The following is a 17,314-nucleotide window of genomic DNA, read 5'->3' on the forward strand; positions in this document are numbered from 1 at the left end:
TTTATGGTGAAGGTCAAAACTGCAATTAGGTTAGGTATTATATCCGGGTTTGGTGTCATGGGCTTTATCATCAGGGACACCATTTTGGGCCTGTTGGTTTTCTCTAACGAAACTCAAGGAGGAAAGAAGGCAGAGTAAGGCAGGCTTATGGAAAAGGAAGCAGCAGCCATAGGTTTCGTGGGTCCCAGAAAGGAGGCTTCTTTTGGGGATGGGTGTGTGTGTGTGGTGGGGTGTGGGGAGGCAAGGGGACTCTGCTTGCTTTGTTTGAGCTACCTCAAAAATATGACCCGTTAATTCACAGCACTTTTTCAGAGAATCTACTAGAACTAAACTAGATGAGAGGCCATGAGAGGGTGTATCCTTGTCCAAAGGGCACCTGTGACGAGAGCCTGCTCCACCCAAGCTGCAGCTGAGGCTGAAGTCTCTGAGTCCAAGCACAGACTCTGGTACTGATTCTCCAATAGGAACGCCTCAGTGTTTATTGAGTGCCTCTGAGACAGGCACTGTTCAAGGTCCTGGGGCACAAAGATAAAAAAAAGTCACAACCATTGTCATCAAGGGGTTAAAAGCCCTATAAACACATAGAGAGGGCTTATCTCCTAGGGCCCCAGTGAGACCACCAATCGCTGTAGCTATAAAGTACACACACTGCTTACATAGCATATGTTGGAAAAATAGCCCCAGGAGGAAAGGCTCAGGATGGTAAATAAAGTTAGAAGTGTGTCGGGCTTCTAGCCCAGACTCTGCCAGTCCTTACTCTGAACTTCAGTTTTCTGAACCTTGAGGTCCGTCGCGTGCTTTCAGTATGCTGAGAAATAACTTTGGAATGCTTGTTAAAATAGATTCTAGAGCCCGATCCTAACTTTTTTGAATCAGAATGGCTCGACAGGGGACCTCAAATCTGCATTTACCCCGGGGGGTAATTTTGAGGTCGACAGGCTTCGCACCATAGTTAGAGAAGTACTGCTTAATGGAGATAATGACCAGCTTCAGCGACAGGCCTGGGAACGATTCAGGTGCTAAGAAGGCAACATGAATGAAACCGTCTTGTCAACTGGAGAGCAAACCAATTCTTTGCAAATAACAGTAATCCCATTATCCAAATAATAGTCCAAAAAATCCAAATGATAGTACTAATAATAGTAGTAAAACAACTAGAGAGCGCACCTGCAAAGGCGTCGCAGTCTGAGTCCGTACGCAGCACAATTGGTGTGACTGTCCCTTTAAGGGCCCCCCCACCCCATCTCTCCTCCCGCGGGGCGTGCAGGCGGGTAGGCGGCGCGTGCGTTCTGGCAGCTGTCGACCGGCAGGGCCTCCCAGCGGGGCGGTCCCGGCGGCGCGACGCCTGCGCTTGTTGCGTGCGCGCCTGGCCCCGCCCCTCGACCGCCCCTTCCCCTCCCCTTCCGCGGGCCTCCCCCGCCCGCGCGGTACAGCTGGGCTAGTGACGCGGGCACTGCTGCCGCCGACGCCGTCGCTTTCCATTCTCCTAAGCCGGCGACAGCCTCGTTCCCTGCCTCCCGCCTCCTCCTCCCGCAGCGCCGGCCAGCGCCAGCCAGACAAGGGTACGCAGGGTCTCGCCTAGACCCAAGAGGGCTGCGGGCGCGCGCAGGCGGCGGAGCGGATCCCGGCGCCGCGGAAACAGCGAGCGCCTCCCTCCCGGAGGTCGCCGCGCTGTTCCCCGGGTGAGTTGTCACAGCGGCCGGGGGGCGGCGGGGCCGGGCATTGTGTCACTGGCGCGCCCGGCCGGCTGTCAGGGGCGCGGGGCCGGCGCGCACCGCCGGACAGGGACGCTGGGGAGCCGGGGCTGGCCGCCTGGCGACGACTTCTCTCCGCGCTCCCCGCGCCGGCCCCGCTGTCACCCCGACGCCCGGCGGCGAGTCCTGCGCCAGCGTGGGCCGGGAGGGCGGCGGGGTGGGCTGTGCCGGGGCCGGGAGGAGGACCAGACGGCCGGTTTGCGGCCGGGAGCGTGGTGGCCGGGATCGGGGCGCGCCACCTGGGCCTCGCCGGGCGTGCGGGGTCGCGCTCCCGCCGGGAGAGCAGGGTGGAAGCCACACTTTACAGGTCTCTGGAGAGAAGGTAGGCAGAGGCTGTCTTTCTTTATTAGTTACCATTTCCCCCTCAAGCCGACATAGGTTGCGGGTCCTGCGTAGGGGGCAGGATTGACTTGGCGACTGTTGACTTCCGAGGACACCTTGGAGCCCGGGTGTGCGAGCACTGGAGCTTTTTGGAGCCCCTTGCGCCGGTTCTGGATTTTAATCTCAAAAACTTTTCTTATTATCCGGGCTGAGACGCACCGAAACCACTTCCTGTTTGTGTATGTAGATTTTTTTCTTTTTGCTTCTGGTTTTTGGAGACTCCAAAGATTGATGTAGGTCTGACCCTCCTACAGGGTTGTGACCGTGGGGCTGCTGAAGTGGAAAAAGTTACCTGTAACGAGGTCAGTTTAGGGGGACCGTAAGACCCAGAAGAAAAGCGTCAAAAACAAGGCTTTGGCTGATACGAGGGAAGTTCACGTCTTGGCTAAGAGGCCTGATGCTGCTGTTTCCATCGACTGGCCCCTCAGTGGCAGGCTTCTCGCTGGGCTCTGTTGCTCTTGCTAACTGGGCTAGTGTGTGCTCGGTACAGGAGTGCAGTAAAACTACTCAATTCATTTAAACTCCCTTTCTCCGTCTACAGAGATGGCAAGTATGTCTTTCCATCCTTTGCACTGGTTGATTTAGTTCTTGCTGTTTTCACTGTTCTAATTTAAAATATACGTATGAATGGTGTGAATTCATATACACACCTTTGCTGTTTCGGGAATTCCACACCCAAATTATCGCTGTTGAGTGGAGGCTAGTAGAGACATGTGCTTGGCATTGAGTTTTGATTTTTTGGGGCTTTACATTTTTAGATAGATGCATATTCAGCCAGAAATGAAAATTTTTACAGAGTCGGATGGGGGAGTTTGTCTGCTTTCGCCTCAGTAAAGGAGGTATTTTTAAATCAATAAAAAATGTTAAAAAAAATTACACCTTAAAAAAAAAAAAAAGGAGGTATTTACCAAGACAAAAGTAATAGCAGTAGAGAAGTTCCTGAGGAGGTACTGTGAACTGACCTTTGTCCCAAGAGCTTTACTTTCTTGATCTCATTTAATAAACAATAAACTTTCATGATATATATTGTCATTATTACCATTTTTTTCAGATGGGACCAAAGCCAAACAAATTAAATAAGTAGCCCAAGGTCACAAAGATAGCTCATGAGAGAGCCCACACTCATAACTACTAGATTATACTGTTGATTTCTAGTTTACTTACCGTTTTTGGTGAAATTGAAATGGGAGTCTTTCTAGAACCTACTTCTTCAGGCTGTTTCTCAGATAATGTGTGTTCTTATCTCTTTCCCTAGGGGACACATTTATGGTACCTTTGCACAACATTTGTGCATTCATCCTTTTATTCAGTAGTGGTAAGTATGTGATACAGAATGTATGCCAGGCCATGTGTTAGGTATTGGGGTTATGGCAATCAGTAAGACAGAGCCCAGCCATATTCTCATGAAGTTCACAGTCTTTAAGTCAATTTATTTTGATTTATATTGTTAATTTTCATTGGTGGTTGTTTGCTGCTTAAGGAACTTTTGCCCAATGTGTTAGAGGGCGATGCTGGCAGTGAGGTTTGATAGATAGGACCTCTGTCCACAGAGTGACTTTTTGGATGCTGTAGTAGAAAAGACATATGAAACAAATCCTCAGGTACAGCTTGACAGGGACAGGCCCCTCGGAGCTCAGAGTAGGGCCCTGCTCTGCCCTGCAACGTTTAAACCCTGAGAGCAAACCCATTGTCAAGTGGCAGAGTTCAGTGTATTTGTTGAGGCCTGCCTTCTCAAAACTTAGAATTTGGGCAGATAGAAGAGGAAGGAAGGTAGAATGAGGTGTTAGAGACGCAGCTGGCAGATGAAGAGACTTTAGCACTTTGGCTTCCTGGCAGGTCTCAGTCATGTGTTGGTTGAACTTGTGCTCTTATGTAATGGTGCATCTCCTGGCAGGGGATTTCCTTTCTTGCTGTTGCCGGGGCAGCAATTCCTATAGCTACCCTCCCCCTCCACACAGACACACACGTACCCTTTAAAGGGAACAATTCACCTGGCTTTTTAAAAGTAAGAAATTATTTCAATTTTATTGCCTTGGCGTTGTTTCACTCCCTCCATGCTTTTCCATCCTCTAGAAAAGAAAACTTGCCTTAAGTTTTAAGTCTTTTCCTTGTACTCCTTTTTGATATCCTGAGTTCTCCTGACAACCAGGAGATAACTACTGGTATCTATCTGTGGCCTCAGAGAATTACAGTGTCTTTAAAAAAATTAATGAGTGACATACTCTTCCTCATTTCTGAACCAAAATAGGTGACTGGGGAGAATGTCTCTAGCAGAGAGCCGCTTGCAGGCAGAGAAGGGAGGCCAGAGAGCAAACATGCTCCCAATTCGCTCTGAGAGGCAGCAGCAGGGATGCGATGCCCCCTTGGAGGCCTGAATGTCCGCAGATCCACTCTCCCCACTTGTGTAATTGCCATGTATGAAGCATCTTACTGAGCTCCTGAATTGACATGCGATCTCCTAGCTGACAAGCAGATGCATTTTCCCTCTTCTGTCTACCTAGACAGCAGGGAAGTCTTGTGTAGAGGGCATTCCTTCAGGCAGTAGGAGCAAGATGTGAAGAAACAAATCGAGGAAGAAGCCCGGTGCCTTTTTTTTTTTTTTTTTTAACTTTGAAAGCAAAGTATTGCTGTGGTACACACTTGAATGTTGAGGATTGGGACACTTGGGTTAAGGGTAAGCATTGGGACAAATGCTTGTATGATAATAGAGACTTTTTCTCCTGGTTTCTTCTAAAGATGGTTTCAATCTGGGGGCCAGCCACATTTCCTACCATGATGAGATTTCATTTAATAGAATGGCTTTTTGAAAAAGTAATATTCTTTATATGTACTTAACTTTGGGGGTGGTAATTAGGTTTTTAATTAATTAATTAATTAATTAATTAATTTTAATGGAGGCACTGGGGATTGAACCCAGGACCTCATGAATGCTAAGCATGCACTTTACTACCAATGAGCTATATACCCTCTCCCTGCTAAAAAAATTAATATTCTTAAGTTATATTGCCATATTTCAGGAAGCTTGGAAATTGGAGCAGCAAGTAATAATGCCTGTAGTGTGGTAAGGCTGTTTCCCTATTGGTGAGAATGAAGGAGGCAGCTTGAAGTTGGGGCTGGGGGTTTGTGATGGATATTTGAAGCTGCTAACAGCTGTGGATCTGAGATCAGTGAAGCAATTTCAAGATAACATTGAGTATCAAGATCTGTTCACTCCTGCCCTGGATTGTATTCAAGGCAACAACCATTGTTCCCTTAGAAGGCTGTAGTTTCAAGTGTCTCCGTGTAAAACCTTTATCTGAAAAAATAGAGGTGCTGGGGAAAGAGGCACCTCTTTGAAGGGTTAGGTTTTAGTGGCAGAGCCTGTCAGGCGCCTGTGGGTGTTTCCTTTTTCTTGTGCTCACTTGTGTCTGTGATGGTGTCCTTTTTCTTCCCCTTTTAGTTCTTTGGCCTAGAAACCAGCAGGATTCCTCTGTTTGCTCTCTCATCCTCTGGCTCTTGCCTGATCGTGGAAGTCTCCACTCTATTGGTAGACCTCGCCCTGGTGCCGAGCTGGGTCACTGCAGCTATGAAAGGCCACCTGTGCTGCCGGCAGGGTTAGGGGACAGTTGAGTCTCTGTGAAGGTACTGATAATAGCAACAGCAGAAAATGCAGCGACTGTAGTGAGAACTGAACGGGTTTCACAGATGCTGGTGTTGCCTGTGATGTCTTCTCCCTCCCTGGCTCTTACATCTCAGAAAAGGAAAATAGCCACCCTTGAAGCATCTGAAGGCTGCATGCCAAGAATTTATGCAGTACTCCAGAAACAGGATATTATTGAAGCATTTTTCTCAAGCAGAAACAGATGTAGTTCCCTGTTACTGTCGCCAGTGTTAGTAGATCCTTTAGATTACCTGATAGCAGTGTGCCCTTAAACGTACTTCCCCACCGCCCCCCGACACATATGCAAGTATTAGCCTTTTTTTTTTTTTTTTTTTTTTTTTTTTTTTGGCAGACCCCTGTTGCTTGATTAGGGGAAACTTAGCCTGGGACTCCTGATGACTGATGATAGTAATAGGTTCCCAGTCAGTTTGCAGACAGCAGAGGTGGTGCTGACAATTCTTTATTACTCAAAGAGGATCTTCTGTGGTGAACAATTAAATGACTCAGGGTTCTTTCTTCCTGTAGTTAGAGATTGGACATAAAACCTCAGAGAAGACATAACAAATAGGGACTTTTTCCCAGCCTCGCCTTTCTTTCTATCCCTTTTTAAGGAGGGGGAAATTCTGATCTTTCCAGATCCAGCCTCCTGCCAGCAGTGATTTGCCTTCACCCACAGTTTAAAAGTAGAGTGTGAATTGCCCTGTGTGTAGACTCTCCTTGCTGAAATTTTGGCTAGACTAGGTTTTGGCTTCTGAAAAAGCCAGGAAAATGAAACTGGCTTCTTGGAATGGGATAGGAGGAGTGTTTATCCCATTCTTCCTTCTTTGGGTTGTTCTAAGTTGATCTTAATAAACTAAGTGGATGGAAGTTTAAAAAAGGGAACTTGAAAAAGAGAACAAGATGGTTTTGCTTATTTTGCATTTTAAGTTATAATGAAAGCAAACTGAGAAGACTGAGGGTTTTTTTGTTGTTGTCAATACACTGGTACAAGATTACAGAAAGCTTGGAAAATAGAGTGGGGAAAAGTCGCTTTGATTCTACCATCCTAACACAAACATCATTTCCATGTATTCTTTTTCTTTTTAGTTGGTAATCCCTGTACATTCAATTTTGTATTTTTTTTTCATTTAACATTATAACATAAACACTTCCTATAATGACATAGAGCTTTTAAAATTATTTTTAGTGACTTTACAGTATTCCGTCAGTTGTAATTTAAATACCCTCTCATACATCTAGATTATTTCCAAGTTTGCTCAAGGAGTTTTGGGGGGGTGGTTTTATTTTGTCATATTACATGTTTTTCTAAACAGCTTTATTGAGACATCATTTGTATGTTATAAAGTTTACCCATTTAAAGTGTACAGTTCAATGGATTTTAGTATATTTACAGAGTTGTCCAGCCATCACCACAGTCTAATCTAATCTTAGAACATTTTCATCACTCCAGAAAGAAACTATTAGTAGTCACTCCTGATTCTTCTATGATCCCCCTAGCCCATGGGCATCACTAATCCCCTCTCTATAGTTTACCTATTTGGACATTTCGTATGAATGGAATCACTTATACAATATGTGGTCTTTAGTGATTGGCTTCTTTCACTTAGCATAATGTTGAGATTTACCCATGTTGTAGCAAATATCAGTACTTCATTCAGCTTTATTGCTGAATAATATGTTTAGATATACCATATTTTATTTATCCATCCATCAGCTGATGAACGTTTGGGTTCTGTTTTTTGGTTATTATGAATAATGTTACTGTGCACCCATGGGTTTCGTGTAGACATACGTTTTTATTTCTCAGGGAGATATTTTAAAAGCTGAGTCCATATTTCTACTTCAGAATTCACGTTCTACTGGGTTATGTAGTTTGGGCAAGAAAAATGTAGCCAAATCTCTTGGTCCTATGGTGTTGAAGATATTGCCCTGAATTAAGAAAAAATGCTACGAAAAGAAAAAGAAAAAAAACCAAATCATGTGTTTATGAAGTTTGAACTTTCTGATAGTGTTGTTTCCTAATCTTTGGTGCAGAACTTTAAATAGTAGTGAGGGGTGACAGATGGAATAGTGCCTAAATTTAGTGCACAGGTACTGCTACTTAAAAAAAAAAAAGGTTTTCAGTGAAGCCTCAGTTCTAAATTGCATCATTGTGTCTTTTAGAGAGAACATTACCAGGAACTCCACAGAGCCTTCCTTACCAAGTGTAATTTATAAGTTCTCAGAAGTTCCTTTTCCTTATGAAAAATTCCTTGTGGGGGTTCTATACATCTGCTTGGAGGCTACTGCTAGACAGGGGAGTGGAATGCTTACTGGATAGAGAGCCAGCCGGGGAGGGGGAGGGGGAGGGGCTGCGAGTGTGGTTTAAACCTAGGTCTGAGAAAGAATGCTCTTTAGAACAGCTCTCACAGGCTCTTACTGGTGGACCTTAGTTGCACCCGAGGTTAAAAATATAGATCACGCCAGACACAAAGAGGAACAGATGGTGCTGCCGGGCGTATCATTTCCTCTACAGTATCTACCCCTGGGTGGTTTTACATCATAGCAGCCATATTACTGAAATAGTGCAATGCCTCCTTTCACTCTTGTCCTCATTGAACTCCTGGCATTCATGATCAATAACTGGTCTTGCTTTTCTTTCTCCTAGATCCCCACCAAAAGCGCTTGAGAGTGTGTATTTGCCAGCCATGTAATTTTTCATCAGAGGTTTCAATATGGTTCTACCTCTACAGAGCACATGCCCTTTGTCCAACAAGCCTGACAAAAACTAGGAACTGGAACTATCTTCTCTTGTACCTGTTTTAGGTTCCTGTACCTGGAGGCAAGCCCAAGGACCACTCTTTCCAGAAGCTCCCCACCATGTGTAAATGTGTGTGAATTCAGCCATAACTTCCCTGCCACTATTTACGGTTCCCAAGTCCTAGGAGTCTTGAAAGGCTGAGTGAGGAGACAAGACTCTGATCTGAAGATCTGAATGCTTGATTATAGCATCCAGGTATTACCAAAGCTGCTTACACAGCGACCACGTATGTGAAAGAGGGAGCTTATGAGATGCTAGAGTTGGAAGAATGGGCCCTCGGGGATGGGCTCATTTTACCTCCTCACTTTATAGAATGGAAAAATGGGAAATGGTTGTTTGCTCAGAGCTGATTTCCCTGAGTGGCGACAGGGCCAGCAGAGAAGCCAGGGCTCCAGATTCTGCATCTAGTGCTTTTTCTATCCTCGTGTGATCAACTTCTCCTCTGGCCCTGTTCCAGGAAAGGAGATTGGAGCCCAGAAGGGTATGTGGTTCATTTCGTTAGGAACAAATTCATATCCCTTCTGTGATTGTGGTTTTGAGTCTAATAGTGAAATTATGAAGGAGAAAGAGTCTTTAAATTCAGTTTTTCTGAGGAAGAACTGGTTTTAAAACAGGAGTTGTTCTGAGGTTGAGCTTGTTTAACTCTTATCTCTGTGCTGTGCTTCCTTGCAATTTAGAAAACACCGTCTGTCTCCAGGCCGATGGGATGTGTTCTCTGAACATTTTCCCCATGGGTCCTGCTTGCCCAGGTGGGCCAGTGGCAGGTGCTGGTGGCATCCTTGATGTAGTCAGTTGCCCACTGTGTGGGAACATGCTGTCAGGGAGGGCTGACAGCCCCTCCCTTTCACCCCGTTAGCAGACCAAAGCCCTTCACAACTGTGGTTCTGATTTCCTCAGGTTTATTTTATGTGGGATCAGCCACACATCCAAATGCATTGTGAACACACATCTCTGTGTCTCTAACCAGCCAGGAAGGAAACAGACTTCTTGGGTTGAGGTCATATATGCTTGCTTTCTCCATCCCGGGAATTCAGTGAGCAGTTTGCGTTCAGTGGGTGCTGCTTTCAGTTGGCATGCTCAGGACATTTCTAGAGAATTAACAAATGGTATTGGCCAGTCCACACCTTTATCAATCCTTGCTTCTCATCCACCCCCAGGTAGAAACTCTGCCATGGGGAGGCCATCTACCTCATTTCAGTCCTGTGGGGATTTTATTTGTTACACAACAGGATGGCAAGAAAAACAGGCTCTGGGTTTCATAAGATTTCAGATTTCATCGGTCCATCTTATTTTCCCCTTTACACGCACCTTCAAGTCATTATAATCTGTGAGCTGAAAATCTGGTTGGGCTGTGACATCGGGCTGGTGGGAGGTGAGTAGATGGTTGCTGCAGAAACTGAAAGGAAGGAAGTAAATCAAGTCATTTATTTGGCAGGTATTTAGTGAATGCCGGTGGTTGTTCAGTCCTAGGTAACAGTTGTGAACAAAGAACAAAATGGACACAACACTTGCCCTCGTGAAGTCAACAGTCTGGGGGCATACCCATGGGTTATTTAATTTGAGAGCAGCCGTGGAGGAATCTGTTGTGCAAAGCTGGCTTTCAGCTTGGCTTTTCTGAAGGAGTGGCTCTGGTTTTTTCAGGGACACTTGTGCTCCAGACCAGCAGTCTCCCTGGAAGGGAGGAAGGCTTGAAAAATATCCTTGGAGAATTCCTCCTGACTTCTCTAGCAGGAGAGCAAGTTGCCTTTCTCTGCAGAGTGAGCTAGGTCTAGGAGTTTCGTCTCATCTGAGGATTCCTGTTTTCTGGCTTTGCGTAATCAGTCAATTTTTAATGTGGGAATGTTTTCTGACCCTGAAATATCTTTTTTTTTTTCTTTTAGTTAAGAGAGAATGAGATGTGGGTCAACAGTGAGAAATTGGGAGAAGGGAAATAGGATCAGTGGTGTGAATTTCCTTCAAGCCTCAATTTTAGTAGTTTCTTTGTGTGTGTGTGTGTGTGTAATTAGGTTCATTTATTTGCTTTTAGTGGTGGTACTGGGGACTGAACACAGGACCTCATGCATGCCCAGCATGCGCTTTACCACTTGAGCTATACCCTCCCCCAAACCTCAATTTTAGATATGTTAATTTGTGGTGTATCTTTTCCTGGTGTATCTGTGGCTTTATAACTTGCTAGGGACAGTAAAGGACCTGGTACACCACTGGCAAAAATAAGGCCCCCAGTAAACACACATCCTCGTATGTCTTAACCTCTGTGGGAAGCCATCTCTATGTAGGCTCAGGTTCTAGGCTGAGATTGGAAGTTCCCTGAGGTCAGTGACTGTCTCATCCACTTCTTTGTACTCAGCTCCTGGATTAATTGAGTAGTTGGTAAGTGATTGACTAGGTATAGAGGGTTAAAGCAAAAAGGGTGAGAGGGCAAGGTGACTGAGGCCATGAGCCTTGATGACAAGGAATGAAAGAGTGGTATTATTGATGAAATTCTAAAGAGGACATTTGGAGGGAGGCCTGGTTTGAGTGAAAAACAAATATAAACAAGGTGATAAAAGGTTGTTAGCACGAAGTTCACTCTGATGGGTGGCAGGAAAAGAAATACAGCTGAGGAACCATGGAGGTGGGAGGAGGAGAAAGAGAAGGTGTTGGCTGTTGTCCAAAATGTTTTAGTATTTATATATATACATATATATACATAGTATTATAAAACATGTCTACTGTGAATCTTGTTGCAGGAAAGGAAGTAGTTAACACAGGATGGCTTGTTTCTGTTTGTTCTCCAGAACTGAGCTCTTTTAGGGGCAGTTCTTTTACTTCTGAAATTATAAAATATAATTGTGTGGATCATCTTCTTTAAAGGTCTGTGCATGCTTTTGAGAAATCACATCTTTAAAAGAAGGGCTGCTCTCTGCAAATGCTGACTGCTTTTCTTGGGATGTATGTGAGCAATAGCAAATGAACAGATTTCAGAGCCTTTGGTGTTGGTAAAACTTTCTGTGGATGGTAACAAGCAGGTATTTTTCAAACAGCTCATCTGAACTCATTTATTAATTGAACAAGTATTGAAGGCTGTTTCCCGTATAATCATTTTCCCACTGGGATTCTTTGCAACATGCAGCCCAGCAAAGGTTTTGAATTGTTCTCCAGTGTTTTGGTTAGTGTTTTCTCATCATAGATTTCAAGCCCCTTGAGGAGAGAAGGGCTAGTTTAAGTTTCCTCTTTGTTTCCTTTTTTCAGGTTGGGCTTTCATGTTAATAGCAATAAAGATTTCCTCATTTCACAAAGTGCTTTCACATAAGAAATTAAATAGTACTGTGAGTAAGGTTTCAGTCCTATTTTACAAATGAGAAAGTCAAGGCCTTTGGTAACCAGGAGACATTTAGCATTCACTGTGCTTGTATGTAGTGGCACTGAGTCAGCTGGGGCTCACGTTGAATCAAATATTGGTATCTCATGCTGGGAAATACAAAAACTCCTGAAATTGCAGACCTGATAGATTTTAACTTGTAATGGAAAGCAATATAACAACCCATTCCCTCATTCCTCACCCGCATCTCAGCATAGGTGCTCTCAAGGTCAGTATGTCAGTACGTCTTTGTGTACTGATGGGACAAAGATATGAAAATGTACGTAAGTTGAAAGGGCGACCTTCATCTCCTAACTAAGGAAAAAGCATTTCCATATAGTCTGAGAGGCTTTTATTTTTGGAGGAAGAGGAAGGCAACAGGGGCAAGCCCTGGTATCCAGAAACCAATGCAGTTTTTGGGTTATTAGAGGGTCCATTTGAAGGGGTGGATAAGCCAGAGCAAAAATTCTAAGTTCCTTGGGTTCTAAGGACTCTGTGATGGGTATTTTGAGGGCTCTGCAGTCTTATTCTGTGTCAGGCATTGTTGCAATCTTGTTCTGTCTTTTTGCAGGTGTGTTCTGACTCTAGGTACCAAGTGTGAGTCCAGGGCCTCCCTGAGATGCTTCCATGCTGTTTCCAATGGGGGACTGTCTTTGCTTCAGAACTCCTAAGGGCTCCTTCCTTTTTTGCTGACACAGAGACCCAGGGTCTCCTGTAGGTGAGGCTTAACTCCCTCTTCCCCACTGTCCTGCCCTTTCAGAGGCAGAAGATGAGCTTGTGCGGGCGGTGAGGAGGTTAGAGGTGAAGGTCCTGCCCCACCCAGAACAGCTTAGATTTGAAAAACATAAAGCAGTGCTAATGTTCCTGGGGCAGAGTGTGCCCAGAAAGCTGTGTCTGTTTTTTCCATTTGGTTGGGAAAGTGGAGGAGTAAGACTGGCTGTGGGCCAGGCATAGTTTCCCTTTCCTATGGTGAATGAAAATGGATGATTGATTGGAGGAGTGGGTACTGAGTGGGAGGCAGTGGAGGATAGCAGGCCTCGGAATCAGACTCACCCTGCTATCCATCTCAGCTCGGCCACTTACCAGCTGTGTGAACTCTCAGACCTTCAGTTTTATCACTGGTAAAATGGAGAAGATAACATTGCCACTACCTATCTCTAGATAGATAGCTACCAGAATATTAATGATTACCTAGGGTGATGAAGAGTAATAGGAAATTATAACTTCTTAAACTTTCTTTTGGTGTCATTTGAACGTTAGCTATTGGCATGTATATCTTAAATAATTAAAATTATGTTGAAGAGTTACCCCTCCTGAGATTGTTATGAAAATCAAAGTGGGATATTTAAAAACACTAGGTACAGTGTCTAACAACTAAAAGATACTCAAATGGCAGTTTATTTGGGGAAGAAGTGATATTAATTAGTGGTTGACCCTTGCCTTTGTAGTGTTAGGTTTCCCGTCTGGCTGTTTACTTTGGGTAAGTCTGTTAAGCCCCAGTTCTTCAACTGAAGATGGGCGTTGACAGTGGTAGCTACCACACATGGGGTTGGAGGAGACGTGTACAGCAGCTAGCTTGGTGCCTGGCACATAGTAAGCGCTCAGGACATATTATCTGTCGTCAGCTGTTAACCATCTTGGCTATGCTGGAAGTGAGGTGGGAGTGATGTCCTCTTCATGGGTACAGAATGTGAGGCACAGGGTGGTCTAGGACATGTGTCCTGTCTTAAGGCCAAATGCTGAGTTAGCAGAAATGACGGTGCTGATGCTCGTCTGGCCTGTTGGCTGGGTCGCAAACCAGGGAGCTCTCCCAGGTGGACAGACACAAAGTGCCATCCAGGGCTGTGGATGAGAAACACGCTGCTGGTCTGGACAGTGGGGGTTATCGAGGGTCAGTTTGTCCTAGAGGAGGAGAGGCCAGTTTAGGAGCACATCCTTTCTCTGCTTTCCGGGGCAGATGGACTGCGTTCGGAATGACAGAAGGGAGGGGCTTGTTTCCTCTCGCTTTTCTTTCTCGTCCCCCTGGCTTGGCAGGTGTTGGAGTCCTGACCACTGACCTGCTGTAGCTTCCGTTTTCTCAGCTCCTGCAGTCTGGCCTTCTGTGTGAAACTACCCTGCTGCTGGAGTCCTTGCTGACAGCCTCCTGGCCCCAGTCTGCTCCTCATCTCCTTTGACAAGGCCCATATGGGGATGCTCAGCTTCTCCAGGGGACGCCTCTCTCCACACCCGTTTGTTGCTGCCCATGACTTGCACCTGCTCCTCTGCTGTCCGCCTGTCTGTGGGACCTGAGGATTGAGTTGAAGCCAGACTTGGTGGGAAATAGGTTTTGAACTTTGCTGTTGGGCTCCAATTCTGTATATTCCCATTTCTGAGAGGAAAGAACCCTGAGTGATTTCTGCCCAGTATTGTTTGCAGAGAGTAAGGGAGTCTCATCCTCAGACTCAGTTGTGGGGCCAGAGGTAACTGTGCCCCAGTTTCTCCCCTTGGGTTTGTACAGAACACGTCTCAGCCTGGCCTTGTCATTTCCCTCTTGATCAGACTTTACTACATGTGCCTTGGCCCCTTCTTCACAGGGGTCACGATATACTTACAGTTGGGGAAAAATACAGGCAATGCAGTGTTTAAAGTTTTACCAATCCAAGTTTGCCTAGTGGATTGGAAGGAGTGTGCATGTTTCTACAGATGGTTGCACTTGATAGTTTTTATCCAGTTTTTCTGCTTCACATGTACCCTTTTCCAAGTTTGCATTTACTGGCTGCTGGCAAACCTTGTAGTCCATTTTCCTTTGGAGTATATCCTTGGTTTGGTGTTGGGTTCACATTTTATGATTAATTCCCCATCAGAATCTGAAGAATTTAAGGGGCCTGCTATTGAGGTACCACCTTTCAGTAATTAACACCAAACAAGTCATTGCACCTCTAGACAAGTCTGCACTGACCCCCAGCTTGCTTTCTTTTCCTTAGTAATGGTGACCTGAAGGCCTCCGGGAGGTGCATCGAAGTGCCTTCTGTTGACTTGACAAAAGGAAGATCCTTGAAGGATCTTAATGACCTCATGGCAAGGACCCTCTTACTCTTAGCTAATCACAAAATGAAACTCTTCGGTGGAGAAGCCACCCTCCCACCCACTTTATGAAAGCCCTTCTGAAACACAAGTTGTTCAGGCTGTTTATCATGTCTTTGGCATTTATCTGGTTTTTGAAGATAGACTTGCTTACATTAATTCTGTTTATAAGGGTGATACCTGGCAGTGTTGGAGGAGATCCTTATAGAAGAACCGAGCTCTGGGTTTACTTCAGGCCTAATCATGATCTGGCAGGAGCAGCTTTAGGGCTCCAGGGAGAGAGGAGTGGCACACTGCTGTGGAGCTGTCATCAAGGATGCCACCTTTTGAGAACCAAATGGTGGGCATTTCCTGGCCTGTGTGAAGTTGTGCCTGGGTCTTATCAGAAATGAACCAGATGGTGTTTCTAGCAAAACTGGCAGATGTTCTTGCTGTCAGAATTAATTTAAAAAATTTAGATGTAACTGTGGAATTATGGGAATCTTCCTTTTGGGGTTTTAGTTGAGTGTGAAAGTGCTACCCTTGCTGTGCAGAGGCCTTTATTTAGCTCTTGGTTCTGGCCAGAAGTGACTCCCAACTCTGTCCTCCCATCCCCTCTGGTTGCTGTCCTCAGCAGATGGGTCATTTGTGGTGAGGAGATACAGGTGAGCAGTCCTCTCTTTAGTGCAATTTGAGGGTTGTAGTTGGGGCTATGCACCCAGAAGAGTGCCTCCTACACAGGTAACATTGATGACTAAAATGTTCATCATTCAAGTCACTCCTTTGAGTTGAGACCTTTGGAGTTAGCAGGTATAATACCTAGAAAGAGTGACTGTATTAGAGTCACAGAGCCCAGAAAAGAAAGAAGAGAACCCTGGGGAGAGGGACCAGGTGGGAAGCAGGGGTGCACGCTCTGTGCCCTACGCCGTGCTGGGTGCTGCACCTAGGCTTCCCTTCACAGATCAGAAAGCCATGCTCTCAAAAGCTCGCTACTGTAATTTACTATGTGGAGCTAGAACCAAGGTTGGAGTGATTCCAAAGCCTGTATTTTTTTCATGGCAGATGAAATATATGTGGGTTAGGAAGCTGGGGTGGAGGATGAGATGGTGAGAGACAGAAAACAAATGCCTGGAGAGAAGAGGACAGGGTGAGGGCAGCTGTCGTGGAGGGGCGCTAGGGAGTGGATGGTTCTGGGTGAAGGGTGTAGGAAAGAGAGTTTGGTTAGCAAAAATAATCTGAAATGGAAAAAAAAAGGGTTATGGTGTCACCTGGACGGGGTGTACTGTTGGATGATGGAAGCTCTTCCCTGAAGGAAGCTCCATGGAGTTTGGGGTCTGAGGGACCGGGTAGCATCTGTTTCAGGCAGGTGGCAGGTGGGCCCCACAGGAAGCCTTTTAATCCCTGGTATTTATCAACTGGCCTGTGCTCTCTTGTGCTCTACTGAAAGACAACTCCCGTTTCAGTTAGTGAAGGCAGCATTATCTGCCTTTGAAACACTGCATTTATGCATTCGCATTTGGCCCAGCAGGAGGGGCTGGGTAATGCCCTGCTATATTATCCTGGTTCCCTGCTGCCTCAGAGGTTCTGCAGGGACAGTCCTGGCATTTCCCTCTAAGTGACCTCTGGCTGCTCTGTCTCCTGCAGTGATGCTCCTTTTCCTTTCTTGGAGTCAGGAGTCAGGACTGGGGAAGTTAGTCCTTTTGTCTCTATGTTCAGAGTAGCCAAAAATTCCCTAGAATGATGACTCTGACTTTTTCCCCAGCTCCTTGCCATAGGCTGGGGTCGCTCTGTTTATAGCCTCACCAGCCCTTGCTGTAAACCTTCAGTCCAGCTCAGCATTGGTTTATTGAGACCTGTTGGCATGTGTGTGGGAGTGGTCTACAGAGATGATGGAGACAGATTTCTGACCCAGTGATGGTGGCTGATAAGCAAACAGCTCAGGAGTAACAGGTCAGGTTAGTTCCTTTCCCTTATAGCAGGACGTGTCCATAAACTTTCAGTCCTATCTAACTTAAATGGTTTTTGTATGGGCTTATTGTAGTAATAATGAGACTGCTTCAAAAGTATAAAACTCTAAATTCATGCAAAACCTTCTTAACACTACAAGGTGGAGTCATAATAAAAGATAACATGTATTGAGTGCTTTCTGTGTGCCAGGCACAGTTCTAAGCATTTTATATATATTAGTTTATTTAATCTTCACAGCGACTTTGAAGTAGGCTGCTTATATTATACTCATTTTATAGTTGTGAAGATTGATGCCAAAAAAGGATAAAAACACCTTTCTAGAATGGCACAGCTGGTAAGTAGCAGTAGAATGGGCAATCTGAACTCTTGGCTATACCGTGCAGCCTCTG

At 45.4% G+C, this 17,314-nt stretch overlaps 1 protein-coding gene across 2 annotated transcripts in view; it reads left to right on the forward strand.

The window, feature by feature from the left end:
• Positions 1 to 1,411: 1,411 nt before the first annotated feature.
• The window catches only part of SUSD6 (sushi domain containing 6), an 85,107-nt gene continuing 69,204 nt past the window's right edge, over positions 1,412 to 17,314 (forward strand). Inside the window, exon 1 of one of the 2 annotated variants that reach the window (XM_032482266.1) lies at positions 1,412 to 1,682. The gene's annotated coding sequence lies outside the window, so the exon portion shown is untranslated. Of the gene's footprint in view, positions 1,683 to 1,934; positions 2,077 to 17,314 lie in introns of those variants that run through there. The other variant, XM_032482268.1, reaches the window with a different exon arrangement.

This window comes from Camelus ferus, chromosome 6 (genome assembly GCF_009834535.1).
Source record: "Camelus ferus isolate YT-003-E chromosome 6, BCGSAC_Cfer_1.0, whole genome shotgun sequence".
NCBI lineage: Eukaryota > Metazoa > Chordata > Mammalia > Artiodactyla > Camelidae > Camelus > Camelus ferus.